We start from the raw sequence: 16,093 nt of genomic DNA on the forward strand, positions 1-16,093 counted from the left end.
CCCCATTCTTTCCACTCTGAGCCCTCGCCCTCCCCCAACCCCAGGCTCGGGGAAAATGGCCAGAGCCTTTTTTTTTGTTCTGGCCTCCTCGACGGTGAGAGGATCCACGCACCCTCCATTCCACCCTATGGGGGGAATGGAAAAGACGCTGTCTGCAGGTACAACGCGTCCGGCTTCTTCCAGCCATTAGTGGTTAAGGCTCTACCCTTTCCCTGCGGCCGGTGGCTGTAACTGGCTACTCTGGTACCTGCCGCTGCGTTCCCTGTCCCAGCTCGGCCGAGCTCCTAACAGCAAGCCGGTCAAACCCCTTCCTCCGGTGGGCCAAGCGCCCCCCAGCCTCTGGGCTCCCTGTGTGACAAGCGCCGATCAGGGTGAGGGAGTGTGTGACCGGGACGCAGCAGGGAGGTGGCCTGAATACAGGACATCAGAATTTAACAGGCTGCACCTTTTAATTTTTTTTAATGTTTATTTATTTTTGAAAGAGAGAGAGAGAGAGAGAGCACAAGTGCGGGAGGGGCAGAGAGAGAGAGAGAGAGGGAGAGGGAGACACAGGCTCCAGGCTCCAAGCTGTCAGCCCAGAGCCCGAGGCGGGGCTCGCACTCTCGAACCCGCGGGATCGGGAGCTGAGCCAAAGTCGGACGCTCAACCGGCTGAGCCGCCCAGGCGCCCCAACAGCCTGCAGCTTTTCAAAGAAAGTTGCCAATGGTACAAAACCAGGCAACAAGAACGAGATAAGGAAATAGAACAAGAAAAGCTCCATGATGTTCTTGAGGGGCGCCTCTAAACTAAAGGAAATAAACTAAAATTTGACACCTTGTTGCGGGTTTTTCACAACATCGCGCTAAAATGTTATTTATCTTAGCTACTGAGTGTTTGGGTGCCCCTTAAATTTTGCGTCCGGGGATGTGCCTCGCTCACTGTGCCTTTGCCCCAACCCTGCTGTGCTCAGAGTTATTCGTTCGTTTATTCCACATACAGTCGCCAAGACCTTCCTCTGTGCCGGGGGCACGTGCTGGGTGATGGGGAGAGAAATGCGGGCCACACGCAGGATTGTGGGAGATCCCACAAGGCGAGATGGGGTGTGTGGTCACTCAGCGTGGCTCTGACGAGAGGGGTAGGTAATGCACGGATCCCACCTAGCTCCCGGGAAGCTTGCTTTCCGCCTTGGACAACTGCCTAGCTCTTCTCTGCCCAGGAATTAGGAAGGTTGGCTCATATAATAATAAAAAAAAAAATTCTCTACTGTTTGTGCATTTGAAATATCTTCAAGTTCCATATGCTGAAGTGCACCAGTCCTAAGTGTCCAGCGCAATGCATATTTATAAACCTACACAGTCGTATAACCGCTAGATCAACTATAGAACGTTCCGAGACCCCAGGAGGTCCCTCTGTGCCCTTTCCCCATCACAACCCCTCAAAGGTAACTGTTACCCTGGTTTCTCTCACTGTAAACTGACTGCCTGTTTGTTTTTACAACTGTGGTAAAAGATACATAACGTCAAATCTGCCGTGTTGACCACTTTGAAGTGCACGGTTCAGCGGCCGTTCAGTACATTTCACACTGTTGGGCGAATTGGGTGAATTCCCTTTGACCACCGTCCATCTCCGGAACTCATTCGTCATCTCAGAAACCAGGAGTCGGTACCCGTGAAACAGTAACTCCCCACTCTCCCTCCTCCTAGCCCCTGGCGACCATCATTCTACTCCTTGCCTTTACGAAGCTGAATCATATGAATCTTTATGAATCTCTGGGCGCTTCGTATAAGTGTAATCCTACGATATGCGTCCTGTGGTGACTGGCCTATTTCACTCACTGTCCTGTCTTCATGTCTTCATGGTTCATTTACATTGTTGCATGAGTCAGATTGTTGCACGTCCTTCTTTTAAAGGCTGAATAATATTCCACGGTATGGTGAAACCCCATTTTGTTTATCCATTCATCTGTTGATGGCCATTTGGGCTGTTCAGCTGTCGTGAGCAAAGCTGCTGTGAACAGGAGTATACCAACATTTGCCCAAGTCCCTGCTTTCGATTCTTTTAAGAACGTACCCAGATGTAGGGGCGCCTGGGTGGCTCAGTCAGTTGAGCGTCCAACTTCGGCCCCGGTCGTGATCTCGCGGTTCATGAGTCCGAGCTCCGCGTCGGGCTCTGCGCTGACGGCTCAGAGCCTGGAGCCTGCTTCGGATTCTGTGTCTTCCTCTCTCTCTGCCCCTCCCCACCTCGCGCTCTGTCTGTCTGTCTCTCTCTCTGAAAAATAAATAAAAACATTAAAAAAAAAAAAAAGAACGTATCCGGAAGCAGAATTGCTGATCGTATGGTACTTCTGTTGAAATAGTTAGAATTGCCGAATCATTACACTGTATGCCTAAAACTAATATTAACACTGTGTGCTAATTATTCTGCAACAACAACAAAAAAACTAAACAGCTCTTCCAATAAATATTAAACACTGTACATGAGAAGAATCACTTTGTCGGCTTAACTGGGCATGTTGTTAATTTCCCGGTGGCTTATAAAATGAGAACGCATCTTACCATTGGTGACATCTTAGAGTCTATGAAATTCGGGACAATGCTGACAAGAACACGACACTGGCAATGGTCCTGGGCTGAGCCTTTTCCCGAGGTGGCCAGACAGTGGACCCCGTGCTTCACTCACACGATCTCTTCTATTCCTGACAATATCCTTTAAGTAGCCATTATTATTTTCATGTTACAGATGAAGAAACTGAGACATAAAAAGTGAAGTAATGTGTCAAAGGGAACATAGGTCGTCTATGGTAACACTGTAGTTACTACGGTCAATTTTTTTCTTTTTGCTTTAATTCCAAAGCAATTTCAAAATACAGAAAGCGTTAAGGGCGGCACAAAACACCTCAATACTCCCTTTGAATGACGTCACGACGCCATTCAAGCCTCAGTGTCTCAGTCACGCCTTTTATAACAAAGGATCCAACCCAGGATCCAACACGTCTCCGTGTGTAGACGTCACGCCTCTACAGGCTCCTTCAACCTGGAACGGCTGCCCCTCTCTTCCCTCTGCCATCTGTGAAGTCTGCAGGCCAGGCATTTTGCAGAACGTTCCCTGTTTAGGCTGGTCTGGGGTTTTCCTCAGGATTCAACCCAGGTTATAATTTTTGGTCAGGATCACAGAGAAGCGATGATGGATTCTTCTCAGGGCATCCTGTCAGCTCTCAAGTTTGCTCTGTCCAGTTGCTGGGGAGGTTCACTCTGCTCACGTGATGAAGATGATGTTGCCCAAACTTCTCCATTGTCAAGTTAGTCCCTCCTGCCCCCACCCCCCCCCACTCCCCGACCTTTTGTTTTCAATTAGCAATAATCGCGCCTCGGATAAACCTCATTGGCTACGATACTGCCACTGCGCAAAGCTCCCCCGACCTTTTGAATTAACCAATGAGTATTTTGTGGAGAGGTTTTTGGAGACTGTGTGAAATCCCATCATCCCCCTCCTTCCACCCGCTGATTTAGCAAGGAGTGATGCTCCTTAACTCAATTGCAAACTATCATAACGATTGCCCCTTTTGAGTGTATCCTTCCTTCTACGTTTGTTCATTGGCACTAACTAACTAAAGAAAGAACTTTATTTTCTTCCCATGTTTTTAGCCCCTTATTTAATCAATGTAAACCCATGGCTTCCTGCTTTATTAAATGGATACCATCGATCACTATGATTATTTGTTTGGATGTTTTGATCAGCCCAGGTTTGGCCAGTAGGAGCTCCTTCAAAGTGGCTCCTGTGGCCTTTGGACATATCTCCCTTAGTCCTCAAGGCCTTCCTGATGTTCGGGCACTGTAAGATACGCCCATCTTATCTTGGACTTCTCCTGCCCCAGCCTTAGGCTCCGGCATTTCTCCAAGGAATTCTAGTTGTTTCTTTCTTTGGTGTTGTGTTGTGTTGTGTTGTGTTGTGTTTAGTTAGTGGAGAATGGTAGTTAGGGCTCACTGCTGCTCAGGCCCTCACAGTGGACAGAGCCAGGAAGTGGATGAACGGATGTATGCACGCATGAACCCTGTTTTCACACCTCTCTTTATGTGTCGATCTATCAGTTTTTGAAAATCCCAAGTTCACATCGACACTCCTTTCCAATGGAACGACACAGAGTCCATTCCAGCCTGCACCTCGCCTCTTGGCTGTGAGAAACCACACTGTTGTTGTCCTCACTATGTTTACTCGGTTGCTCGCCCACCTGCACGCAGCCCCCTTCCCTGCTGGGCTGCTGCCCTGCTCTGATACCCAAATTGCGCCCCCTTCTGCGGAAAAGATACGTTGATGTCCTAACCAACCCCCGTTATCGTACTATAGAGCCTGACTTTACTTAGAAGTAGAGGCTCTACAGAGATAACTAAGTGGAAATGAGGTCACAAGGGTGGACCCTAATCCAATATGACCGGTGTCCTTATAAAAAGGAAATTTGGATACAGAGACATGTGCAGAGGGAAGAAGACGTGTAGACGCACAGGGAGTGGTACCTGTATAAGCCAAGAAGCACCAAGGATTGTGGGCCGACACCAGAAGCTAGAAGGAACAAGCAAGCATTCTCCCCTAGAGCGGTCAGAGAGGGCATGGCCCCACTGACACCTTGATCTTGGATTTCTAGTCTCCAGAACTGTGAGGCAGTGCATTTCTGTTGTTTTGAGTGCCCTGTTCTGGCATGTTCTGGCAACCCTAGGAAAGGGATGTACCCCCCTCGTAGGAGTTCTGGCATCTTCCTGCCATTATCAGGCCACCCTCGTGACTGACTGAAAAGGAAGGAAGGGAAGGGAAGGAGTCTGGAATCAGAATTAGAATATAGGCCCAGCCATCTCCAAAGGCTGTGTTCTTACTTAGTTTACTCTTTTCAGAGAATAATGGGAGACACCAAAATAAGCCTATGAGCAAGCAGATCTAAATAAGTTCGATGGTAGGTGTTGGCACACGCTGGCCTGCAGGCCAAATCTGGATTACAGCCTGTTTTTGTTCAGCACATGGGCTAAAAATGGTTTCACATTTTCTAAGTGGTTGGAAAAAAATCAACAGGAAAATAATATTTTGTGGCATATGGAAATTACATGAAATTCAAATTTCAGGGTCCATAAATAGTTTTGCTGGGACGCAGCCATGCTCCCTCACTCATGTTTTGTCCCTGGCTGCTCTATGTTTTACCATGATTGTTGAAACAGAGACCTGTAGCCTGCAAAGCCATATTTAGCGTCTGGTCTTTTATAGAAAGTGGTTGCCGGTTCCTGTTCTGTAGTAGATATTCAGAGCCCTTGATGACAGTATGAGGAAAGAGGGTGACTTTTACCTAGGGTGGCAAGGGAGGGTGACGTTGGCTCTGGGTGGTGAGGGGGGATATAAAATGTTGACGTTCAATCATTTATTTATCCATTCAATAAGCATTGAGCACCTGCCATTATCTAACACATGAAGAGGAGTAAACCCCAGTGCCTGGCCACGTGGAATTCACAATCTAGGGAGGGTGATGTGCAAACCTCTCCCTCTTACACACTGAGACCACTCCCCCTCCCCGCCACCACTACCACAGTGGAAGCATCTCCTGGGAGGTCAGAGAAGGCTCCACAATGGAGGCCCTCCTAGAGCTGGATCTTGGAGTTTACAGAGACTCTTGCCAGACAGAGGAAAAGGGATATCTGGGCCACCTTCTTGGAGGTGAGGGTTTTTGCACAGAACTCATCATCCCTGGGGTCTACTCATTGACATGGCTAGCTAAGGAAGGCACCAGGCAGTCAAGAGGGCTTCCACATAGAACTAGACCCACACCCTCGCTTCTAGGCTCACAGTTAGCGAGAACACCCCAAGGTCACAGCCAGTTAGTGGTTGAGTTGAGTCCAATGCTACCTCTATGACTTTGAGTGCAGTAAGAGATCCTAGGAGCAAATGTGAATTCCTGAGCTTCCTGTACCCTTTCCTGCCCCTGCACACCCCAGCTCCTGGGGCTTGGGGAAGAAAGATGACCAAGGAAAGCTCATCTGTGCCTCATCTCCATAGGAAAGTTGGGGAGATAAAGAGCCTTAACCCTCCCAAACATCTGCTTCTGGCCTCCCTCAATCCCCTGCAGAAACTTCAGTGTCACATCTTCCACATTCTGTTGTAGTTGCTTTTCTCTCTCCCTTTTTAGCCTGACAGCCAGTCAGGAGCAGGGACCTTCCCATTTATTCCTTGTTTCTGATGCTGGGAAGTTGTAGATGCTCAACTGATGTCTGTTGAATGGAATGAAACACGGTTGGATTGAATGGAGTGGACAGGATGCAATTGGAGCCCGTGGCACCAAAGATGATCTCGGTAGGACACAGGTGGCCTCCCTACCTCAATCTCAAACGTCACTGACTCTTCCAATAGCCCCCTTTTTGGGACAAAGTACTGAATTCCCTTTAGGGGTCTTCTCTGGTAATTTATCTATAATCACACTTTAAAAATTGAAGATATCTAAGTGGACTTCCTTCTTTCTTGAGTAACTGCAACTACCAAAACCTCAGGTCATTATCTGCCCAGCACAGCCGTCCCATCCCCGAGGTCTTTCCATAAACAACCTACGTTCAGTACTTCTCACCCTCTTACCTTCCAACCTGCTATTAGATCTGGATTTGTGTGAATTCTGCTCTGGCAGAAACTCAGCCTCTGTGACTCTTGACCCATCCCCTGTGCCACTCCCTCGTCAGGCCTTATTGTGTCTCTAAGAGCTTCCCATCAGACAGTCCTGCCTTGCACCCCTCTCAGTGCCAACCTTTTCTCACGGGGCTGCCGTGTTGCACGACTTCCAAGGACACCATTCACGTTGTGCTCTACGGGGTTGTGAGTGATGTCTCCTGAGCCGTGCAACACAGAGACCCTGAGCTGTCACCACAGTGATCTGTCACTCCTTTGTTCAAAAAGACCATCGGCGCTGGGATTTCCAGCTGACATGAACTCAGGCTGGCAGATTTGCTTAGGACACTCAATGAACCTACCCTCCCAGCATCACAATTTCCCCAAACCAGATCATTCTCTCCAAGTGTTCTCTGAAATTCATCATTTCCAAGACCTTGAGACATTAATTCCCATTACTCTCTCCTTTGTTTTCAAACTTGAGAGTTTGCCCAAGCCATACACACAATCTGGCAGCCGCCATCTTTAAACACAAAACCCTCCTTTGCCTGGGCTTTCTTCTCAATCCCATCTTTATATTCATTCATTCTTTCATTCAACCAATATTTTTGAACGTGTCCTGGGTGCCAACTCTTTGTTCTAGGCACTTAGGATTTATCGGTGAATAAAACAGACAAGGGTCTCTGTTTTTAGGACTCTTACAGTCTTGCAAGGGAGATACACACTCAACAAGGAACATAATAAATTAACAAAGGATAGAATGCATATAGTATTTTGGAAGGAGGTGAGTGCTATGGAAGAAAGAAGTAGATCTGGACAAGGAATTGGTCGGGCGAGCAGAGGGCAGATTGCGTTATTAAATGGGACGATCAGGGTACATCTCCTTGGGCAGAGGAGATACCATTTATAAAGAGCCTTGTCTACACTCACTGTCACCACTTCTTACCTCCCACTTATCCCTTAGCCCAGAGAAATCTGCTCTCTAAACCTTCCTTTTGACAAGGCCAATAAGGACCTCCATATGGCCAGATCTGGAGTCACCTTCCAGCTCTGTGGAAGCAGAGCTCGATGCTATTGAACGTTCTATGCTCGACACATGTTTGTGCCTCCAGGACACGACACTTCTCTGTGTTCTTCTATTTCTCCTTTATCACTTCCTTTTTCTCTGCCCATCCCTTAAGCGATGGTGTTTCCAAGGCCCATCTGTACCCTTGGCTCATCTCAAGCTGTGTTTCCCCTAGAGAGTTTCATTCGCACACATGCTGTGAAGCCCAAATCTGTTTCAGCCCTGACCTCTGGAGAGATCCACAGGCTCCTTTTTGTTCACGAAAGGTGAGGCCTTTACCCTCCTACCAGAAACTTGCTCAGCATAACTAAGGTTCAGGAATCTGGAGGGTCCCTGGGCATAGCAGGAAGAAGGCAGTGGAGGGTTTGGGTTAGGGCCCAAGGTCTGGGGTAAGAGAAGGAACAGAAGGCTTGTGGTGGGTGCAGAGACCCTGGAAATACGGTCACAAGCCCAAGGAAAGACACCATCAATGAGAGCTCCTCGGGCTGAGAATGGCCATTTTTGATGATGCTGGCCTGTTCTGTGCGGACTCGATCTTGGAATTGTGGCAAAGGCAGGATGCCTATATTGTCTTGAGCCCCAGCACAAGATGTTAGGAGAAAGAACACCTTTCTCTGCTTATCCTAGGTTCCTGCCTTCTATGATTTCCCTTGGGAAGCCATCTGGTAGAAGGAGCACATGTGACAGAGCAGACATGGAACCACGTGACTTATTATAAACACCAACATGACCAGTCATCAGGAGGCACAACGAATCAGCTCAACCCTAAGTGTGTCTCGGGCCCCAAGCTCTAGTTAGATGTTTGTAGAAAACACCATTGTCTTTGGCCAAATCATGTTGATTTTCTACATATCCTTCGATACACAAGCCCATAACTAATTATCACCTAATTCACAAGGAAAACAAGCCACCATGGGAGACAGCAAACAGAAACAACAAACAATAGCCATAAATCCCCAAGAACCAAGACTGTGGATCAACCAGATCTTGGATATAAGATACATTCCTGTTCCCAGTTCCAAGAAGGCAGAACTTGATTGGTTTAAACTACTCATGATGATTCTCCTCTTGTCAGCGATTGGCTTAGAAAGGGGCGTATGTGGTCAGTCTGCCCAATGAGGCATGTGGGTAAACCTTTCCTTGTGAGGAAAAATATCATTCTTGCATCTGGACATGCCCCCAGGCCTCTGCTAGTGACATCTGGGGCCACCCTAGCCACCATCACCCACATTCTGAGCCGTTAGAGCAGGAGGAGGGGAAGCACATGAGTTCATGATGAGGTTGAGGCCCTGAGACCTGTTGAGATTCACAGGGTGCTGCCCAACCCCCAGGCTCTTTATCTTAAGCTTAGCTACTTTCAGTGGTTTTTTTTTTTTTTTTTTTTTTTTTTTTGGTTGCTTGCAGCTGACAGGGCCTCACTGCACTCCCTTTACATACTATATATTCTTTCCCCTTTGTGACGTCTTTGTTTGTTCCACAAACCCTCCCAGGTCTTCTCCTAGGGTGATGTCAACCAGGCCTTTTCTGCTCAAAGTGTGGTTCCTGGACAACCCCCAGCAGCACCACCTGGCATCTGGTCAGAAAAGCAGGATCTCAGGCCCCACTGCAGACCCAGGGAACCAGAATCCACATTCTAACGAGATCCTCAGGGGATGCGTGGGCACATGAAAGCTAGAGGAGCAAAGGCTGATGCCACATATTGCCTCACCTTGACAACGGTCTCTGTCATCTGTATTTGACTTTTCTCCCTAAAACGCATTTACCCCAGGGCAGCCAGAGTGGAGCATGTGCAGGGTGGCCCTGAGTAAGTTCGTTGATTCTACCTGGCCAGGCTGGAGCTCTGTTCCAGGGCCCCTCACTCCCAAAGGTAGGAGAATGTAAGCCAATCCTCAATTATTGCCTTGTTTTCTGGCCTCGCCGTGTCTTTTTTCTCCAAATGAGATCTGTCTGAAGAGCCAGGCATGACTGAAACTACTACACTTAACCTACTTAAATTAAAATCTTGAGTTTATCTGCTTAACTCTTTGATGTTTTCCTTCCTTTCTTATCACAGATTGCTCCCTCTGATCGATACCTGAAACCTGCCCCAGCATTTCAGCATTTCCTGCCTGGGGCTCAGATGCAACCCCTCTGCCCTGAGACCTCCAGTAGTTCTGCCCCCAACACAGCCTTGTGCAAAGGGGGCCATGGGGGCACTACTGCCGGCCCGTGTCCATCCCAGGGACATCATTTCTCCAGGCCCACTTTCCCCCAAGGATAGATCACTGGGTTGCAAATTGGTCTTTCCCACCTTGGAAGCCTTGTGGCTGGTGTCATGGAGGCACAGACCATGGTTGCAGGTTTCCATGCCTCCAAAGCAGATGCGAAACAAACTCTCTCTCCCCAATCCACTTCAAACTCATTTCATTCCTCTGTCCTTAATTCCCCACCCAGATATCTCTTCCCATCATTAACCCTCATAGAAATGTATGAGACGTGGATCCTGGGAATAACATGTTGACATCTGCCCTACATTGGGCTCTACCTTGGAGATCTCAGATTTAGAACGTTGCCCACCAGTGACATTCCCCACCCCACATTTCTCCAAATTATTACAATGACCAGTGGGGGGGTGTCAACATCTGTGTGGAGAGGTGGTGCTAGGTAAGAACATTTTCAAAAGCAACTACAGGCCAGTCAGTTCCCTCCTGGGTCAAGGTTGCTCACTTAACTTGCTATCAATTACTGGTTCTTAAATCAGGGTTGGTATTTCTTCTTCTAGTTCCCTTCCTGGAATGTTTGGTAAATACAAGGAACTATGGGATGAAAAGTCAAAAGCAGTCACCACTCCATCTACCACTGTTGGTCTCACCAGAGAAAGAATGTTGCTGTTTTCAGTGAAGTATATAACTTCAGAATAAAGAATAGTCCTGGGGCACCTGGGTGGCTCAGTAGGTTAAGCATCCGACTTCAGCTCAGGTCATGATCTTATGGTTCATGAGTTTGAGCCCTGCATGGGGCTCCACACTGGTGGTGCAGAGCCTGCTTGGGATTCTCGCTCTCTCCTCTCTCTCTGCACCTCCTCCACTCATGCCTTCTCTCTCTCTCAAAATAAAGAAACAAGGTTAAAATTTTTTTAATTAAAAGAAATAAAAACATTTGTCATTAGATTCAGGGCCCACTTGGATAATCCAGGGTGATCTCATCTCAAAATCCTTAATTACATCTGCAAAAACTCTTTTTCCAAATAAGGTCGCATTCACATGTTTTGGGAGTTAAGATGTAAACATATCTTTTGGGGGGCCACCATTTAACCCACCACACTACGTATCCAGCACAAATTCTTTTATTAGGAATAAGTAAGTACAGACACTTCGGGGGCAATGATGGGTGTTCTTGGGAACCCACAGAGCCAAGCGTTACCGAACTGGGGAGGCAACAGGGGAGCTGCAGGTGGTTGAAAGTCTGAGCAGACTCTGGTTTCACTGCCAGCCACTCAGCAGCAGCACCTACCACCACGGTGACGACTCCTTCCTTATCTCTGTCCCTATTCCTCCTGTCAGTGCCCATGAGCACCCCCCACCTGATTCCCTGAACTATTATTCATGGTGTCCCACAGCCTCTTCCATCTCAGAGTCTCTGCTGCCTCGCTGTTTATGTCACAGTTTGGGCTCCTCGACAGCCAGATTCTCAGACAGAGTTTGGTGTTTTGCAGGGTGTTTATTAAGATGTGCCCTTGGTGGGGTGCCTGGGTGGCTCATTCGGTTAAGCGTCTGCCTTCCACTCAGGTCATGATCTCGAGGTTCATGAGTTCAAGCCCCACATCAGGCTCTCTGACTCTCTGCTGTCTGTGCAAAGCCCACTTCAGATCCTCTGTACCCTCTCTCTCTGCCCCTACCCTACTTCCGCTCTCTCTCTCTTCCACCCTCTCTCTCTCAAAAACAAGTAAGTAAAAACTAAAAACAAGATGTGCTCTTGGGATCAAAACCTGTAAGAAGGAAGGAGAAGAAGCAGGGGCTGGCAGCAGCAGCTGAGCTGTGATTCTTGATCTAATCATAGCCTCGCCCGTAAGTCTATATTTATTCTACTTTTCTTGCAAAGGAAGTGGTCAAATCCTTTGCCCAAAACTCTGCCCACTGGAGGATTTTTCCTTGCCACTGTTTCCAAGACCATTCCTATGTGGGGCTGCAGTACAGCCACAATTTCCTTTCTGCTGGCACCCACATATCCTCTGACCTATATATGAATCAAGCTTAGTGTTTTCTTCCTCCGTTGGCTTGTCCAACAGGGACCTTCCCACCCTATGCAGGCTTAGCATGAGCTAAGAGAGGAGCATTGGTGCTGACAGACAACCTGTTCATGCAGCTTGCTTATTTTATGCCTCCCAGTCCTGTTCATGCTTGATCCCAGATGGACTGCTTCCATCTGATGATACAATGCCCTGGGCCTGCCCCAGGTGTGCAGGTGTGACTTGGTGTGTTTGACAGAACCCAATTCGTGAAGGCCAGTTGTGGCCACATGGCCATGGGATGTCCCATAATCAATCAATGTCTCTGCTAGGGCCCCACAGTGTGAAAAAGATTATTTTTCAAAAAACATACAATTCTTCACTGTAGATGGCATAGCCTTGCCCAGGACTCCAGGGGTTGCCATTATGATATTCTCATTGGGGCTTGCCACATGCACCTTTCCCCACCATGGATACCTCCAGTATCATAGCTTTTGCTGAAATGTCCCTAAAGGGGCTGCCAGTTGAGCCAACAGCATCCCCAGCCCCTGGGGTATGAGTCAATTGACAGGGCATCTCAGTGGTATATCAGTGTCCACCGTGGAGTGGTTTTCAGCTTCTGCCTCACAACCAGATCCTCACTCTCTCACTATGCTTCTTTTGTTCAAGGTCATGAAAGAGAATCAAACAGACTCAGTTAATCCAAATATCACAGGTAGATAGCCAGCTGTGGGTTAGGTTGGCTTTTGAGTGTCAGCTGTAGAGAAGGCATGCTGAGGTTTGACCCCCCTCATGCTCTCATCTGGACAATGGCGACATCACCACCTATTTGCTATAGCACTGTTGGGAAAAGTCAGTGAAATTACCTATATAGCATGGTTAGCATATAGCAGACATGAAATGAGCCTAAGCTTTTTCAATTTGTTCCTTCTCTTCCCCTCGAAAACAGGAACGCTTCATTCCAACTCATTTCCTTCCTTTCAGTGCAGTTCTACTCAACAAACACACACCGTGGCAACCAAGGTCTGTTGTATTGTCTACAGGTTTGCCTTAGCTGCTTTCATGATCACCCCAATGATGCCCATCTCCTGAATATTATATTCACGCAGTCCCATCCCACGCTGCAGCAAGGCTGGTCTGTCTGACTGATGGAAGAGAGCAGGAAATGGTGTGTCATTTCTGATATAATAGACACTGCGGTTTCCATCTTGGCTCACTCGTTCTCTCTCACTCTCTCTCCATCTCTCTCCTTATACACCTCCAACCCCCACCTTGATAGATCACTTTGGAGAAGCCAGCTGCCATGTTATGAACAGCCCTATGGAGAAGCCCGCATGACAAAGAGCTGAAGTTGTGCCAGCAAACATATGAACCAACTTCCAAGTGGATCCTATAACCCCAGTCCAGCCTTCAGATGAGTGTAGCCCCAGCCAACTGCTTAAGAGATCCTGAGCCAGAACCACACAACTAAGTTGCTCTCAAATTTCTGACTCATAGAAACTTTGAGACTATGTTCATTGCTTTAAGTTGCTAAACACAATAGATAATATCTATATTGTTTTCACCCTATTTCTTCTCTTCTAACCGAACCATTATTTTTTTAGGTCTCTAAGAGGATCTCTTGTGCTCAAGGAAGGTGGTTCTTTACTGCAACCCTTAAGAAGAACCTTCATTTTAAAAATAAAATAACGAAGAAGAAAAACGATTTCATAAAGCAGTTCTGGAAGTCTCCTTCTATTTGGGAAGTGATTAGCTTAAGGATGAGTATTTGCCCTGTTTTGACCCAAAACAAAAAGGATGGTCTGTGGAGGAGAGCTCCTCTTTACAAATAAAAAGATCAATTTACAAGGAGATGATCTTTTGCCTTTCTCTTTTTCCCCCTCCTTCCATCATTGAACTTGGACTTGAAGCCTGGAGCGTAGCTATCTTCCAACTGTAGAGCAACAGGAAAGAGGGAAAAGCCAAGAGAACCATTCACACACTGGCCCTGACATTACCAAGGTACTGGACCAACACTGGTATCCAGATTCATTCTGTATACATTCTGAAAAAAAAAAATATATATATATACATATATATATATATATATATATATATATATATATATTCTGATTTATTATGAAAACAAAAAAATTAAGCCATTGCAAACTAATACAACCCTAACTGAATAATATATTAAACTCCTACAACTTTTTGGGCACTGTGCAGGACACTGAGAACAGAACACCGAATAAACAGCCATGATCCTGCCTTTGTGAAGCCCAAAGTTTTGTTAAAGACAGATAATGAGCAAAAGGATGATGAACATTTCAAAGATTTGAAAAACAAAAAGCATAGCTGCTATGAGAAGCAGATAGCAGGGCTGTCTGGAGATTTAGGGAAGGCACCCTGAAGGAGGTTTCATTTAAACTGAGGGTGGGCAGGAGTTGTTTGGTGAGTGGGGGAAAGTGTTGGATAAGAGTCTCTGAGAAGAGACATTTGAGGAATTGGGAAGAGCAGGGAGTGGAGCCCAGAGAGGGAGAGGGGAAGAATGGGGAGTCAGGAGATGGAGATATGGTAGCAGCTCAGGTTCTGAGGGACTTTGGAACGACACTAGGAATTTGGAGCTTTATCTTATAGGCACTGAGAAGCTATGCGAATTTCAGGCAGAGATTAATATGATCAGATTTGATTTTTAAGCAGGTGGCTCAGGTTGCCATGCTGAGAATAAACTGGGGATGGGGACATCACTGAGCAGGCGATCGCCAGGAAGAAAATGATGCTGGTTGGGACTTTGATGGTGACAATGAAGAGAGAAGAGTGAGTAGATTTGTGGCATATTTAAAGGATAGAACCACAGTGTCTGGTGATGGTAGCCCCACATTTCTGGGAGGGGTGGCTATCAGCCAGGTGGATGGAAGGAGGGCAGCAAGTCTAGGAGAGACGCAGCCTCGGAGGGCAGTTGCTATTGGCCAGTGCTGAGCCCTACACATGGAAGATGGTCTTTCAGGACTTGTGGAAGGAATTGGCTTTCCTGGCAGGAGAAGCTGGTCTGACATCCTGTAGCTGGAGAATTTATGTTCTGAGACCTGATGATCCTACCTCCTCCCTGCCCATGCCCCTCAATGGACAATCTCGGTGGCTTTGCCCTGCACCACTCTTCCAAGGCCAGAAAAGCACCCAACGTACATTTCCTCACCAGCAGGGCATTCCGACCCCAAGATCGGGAACTGGAGATGAAACCCAAATCTCTGCCCTGAAACCACCTGCTGTTTTTCAAGGGTGGGCAAGGTGGTAAAGGAGATACCAGGAACTGAACCGTGTGGTTTGAAGTCATGAGGAAGATAAGGGCCCGTCAGCATTTCATCTGTGCAGAGACAGATAAAACAACCGCCCTCGAGTGCGGAGTTGCAGGAAAATCCCTGCCTGATAAGCTATGCTCCCTTCTGAACGATGGGTCTGTTTTTCCGGATAGAAGTGTGCAAAGCTAAGAGATTTCAGGCAATTACCGGTGGCAGGCAGTAATAGCTGCCCAAGAAGAGGGGTGTCCCCACCTCAGGCTGATTACAGTGACAGGGAAAGCAGGTTTGTTCTGAGGGACAACAAGGGAGTCAACAAGGGGGATGGGACCCATGCCTCTGGGCTGGGGCCTAGAAGCAGCAGGATTATGGGGGCCAGTTGGGGAGGGGCAGGACAAGGCAGGCCTCCATCTTGAGCTTAAAAAATTTTTTTTTAAGATTTTTTTTTAGAGCAATCTCAGGTTCGCATGAAGATTGGGAAAATACAGAGATTTACCATTACCCCCATACCCCACTCCCACCTCCTCTCCCCACTATCAACATCTTCCACCAGAGTGATACGCTTGTTACAACTGAGGAACGAACTTACAGTGACACATCATTATCACCCAGAGTCCACAGTTTACATTGGGGTTCACCCTTGGTGTTTTACATCCTACGGGTTTGAATAAATGTATAATGATATGCATCTGCTATTACTGTATCATAGAGAATAGTCTCCCTGCCCTAAAAATCCTCTGTGCTCCATATATCATCCCTCTCCCAACCCCTTGCAGCCACTGACCTTTTTACTGTCTCCATAGTTTGGTCTTTCTTTCTTTTTTTTTTTTTTTTGGAGAAGTTTTTATACCCCTTGTCTCCTTTTAATTTTGCCAGAATGTCCCATAGCTGGAGTCATACAGTATGTAAACTTTCCCAATGGGCTTGGCTCACTTA

General features: G+C 47.2%; 1 pseudogene; it reads right to left on the bottom strand.

The window, feature by feature from the left end:
* Positions 1–3,313: 3,313 nt before the first annotated feature.
* On the bottom strand, positions 3,314–3,390 carry LOC128775112 (U4 spliceosomal RNA; annotated as a pseudogene).
* Between the last annotated feature and the right edge of the window lie 12,703 nt (positions 3,391–16,093).

Source organism: Panthera pardus, unplaced genomic scaffold (assembly GCF_024362965.1).
Source record: "Panthera pardus isolate Hobbes unplaced genomic scaffold, ASM2436296v1 HiC_scaffold_6, whole genome shotgun sequence".
Classification (NCBI taxonomy): domain Eukaryota; kingdom Metazoa; phylum Chordata; class Mammalia; order Carnivora; family Felidae; genus Panthera; species Panthera pardus.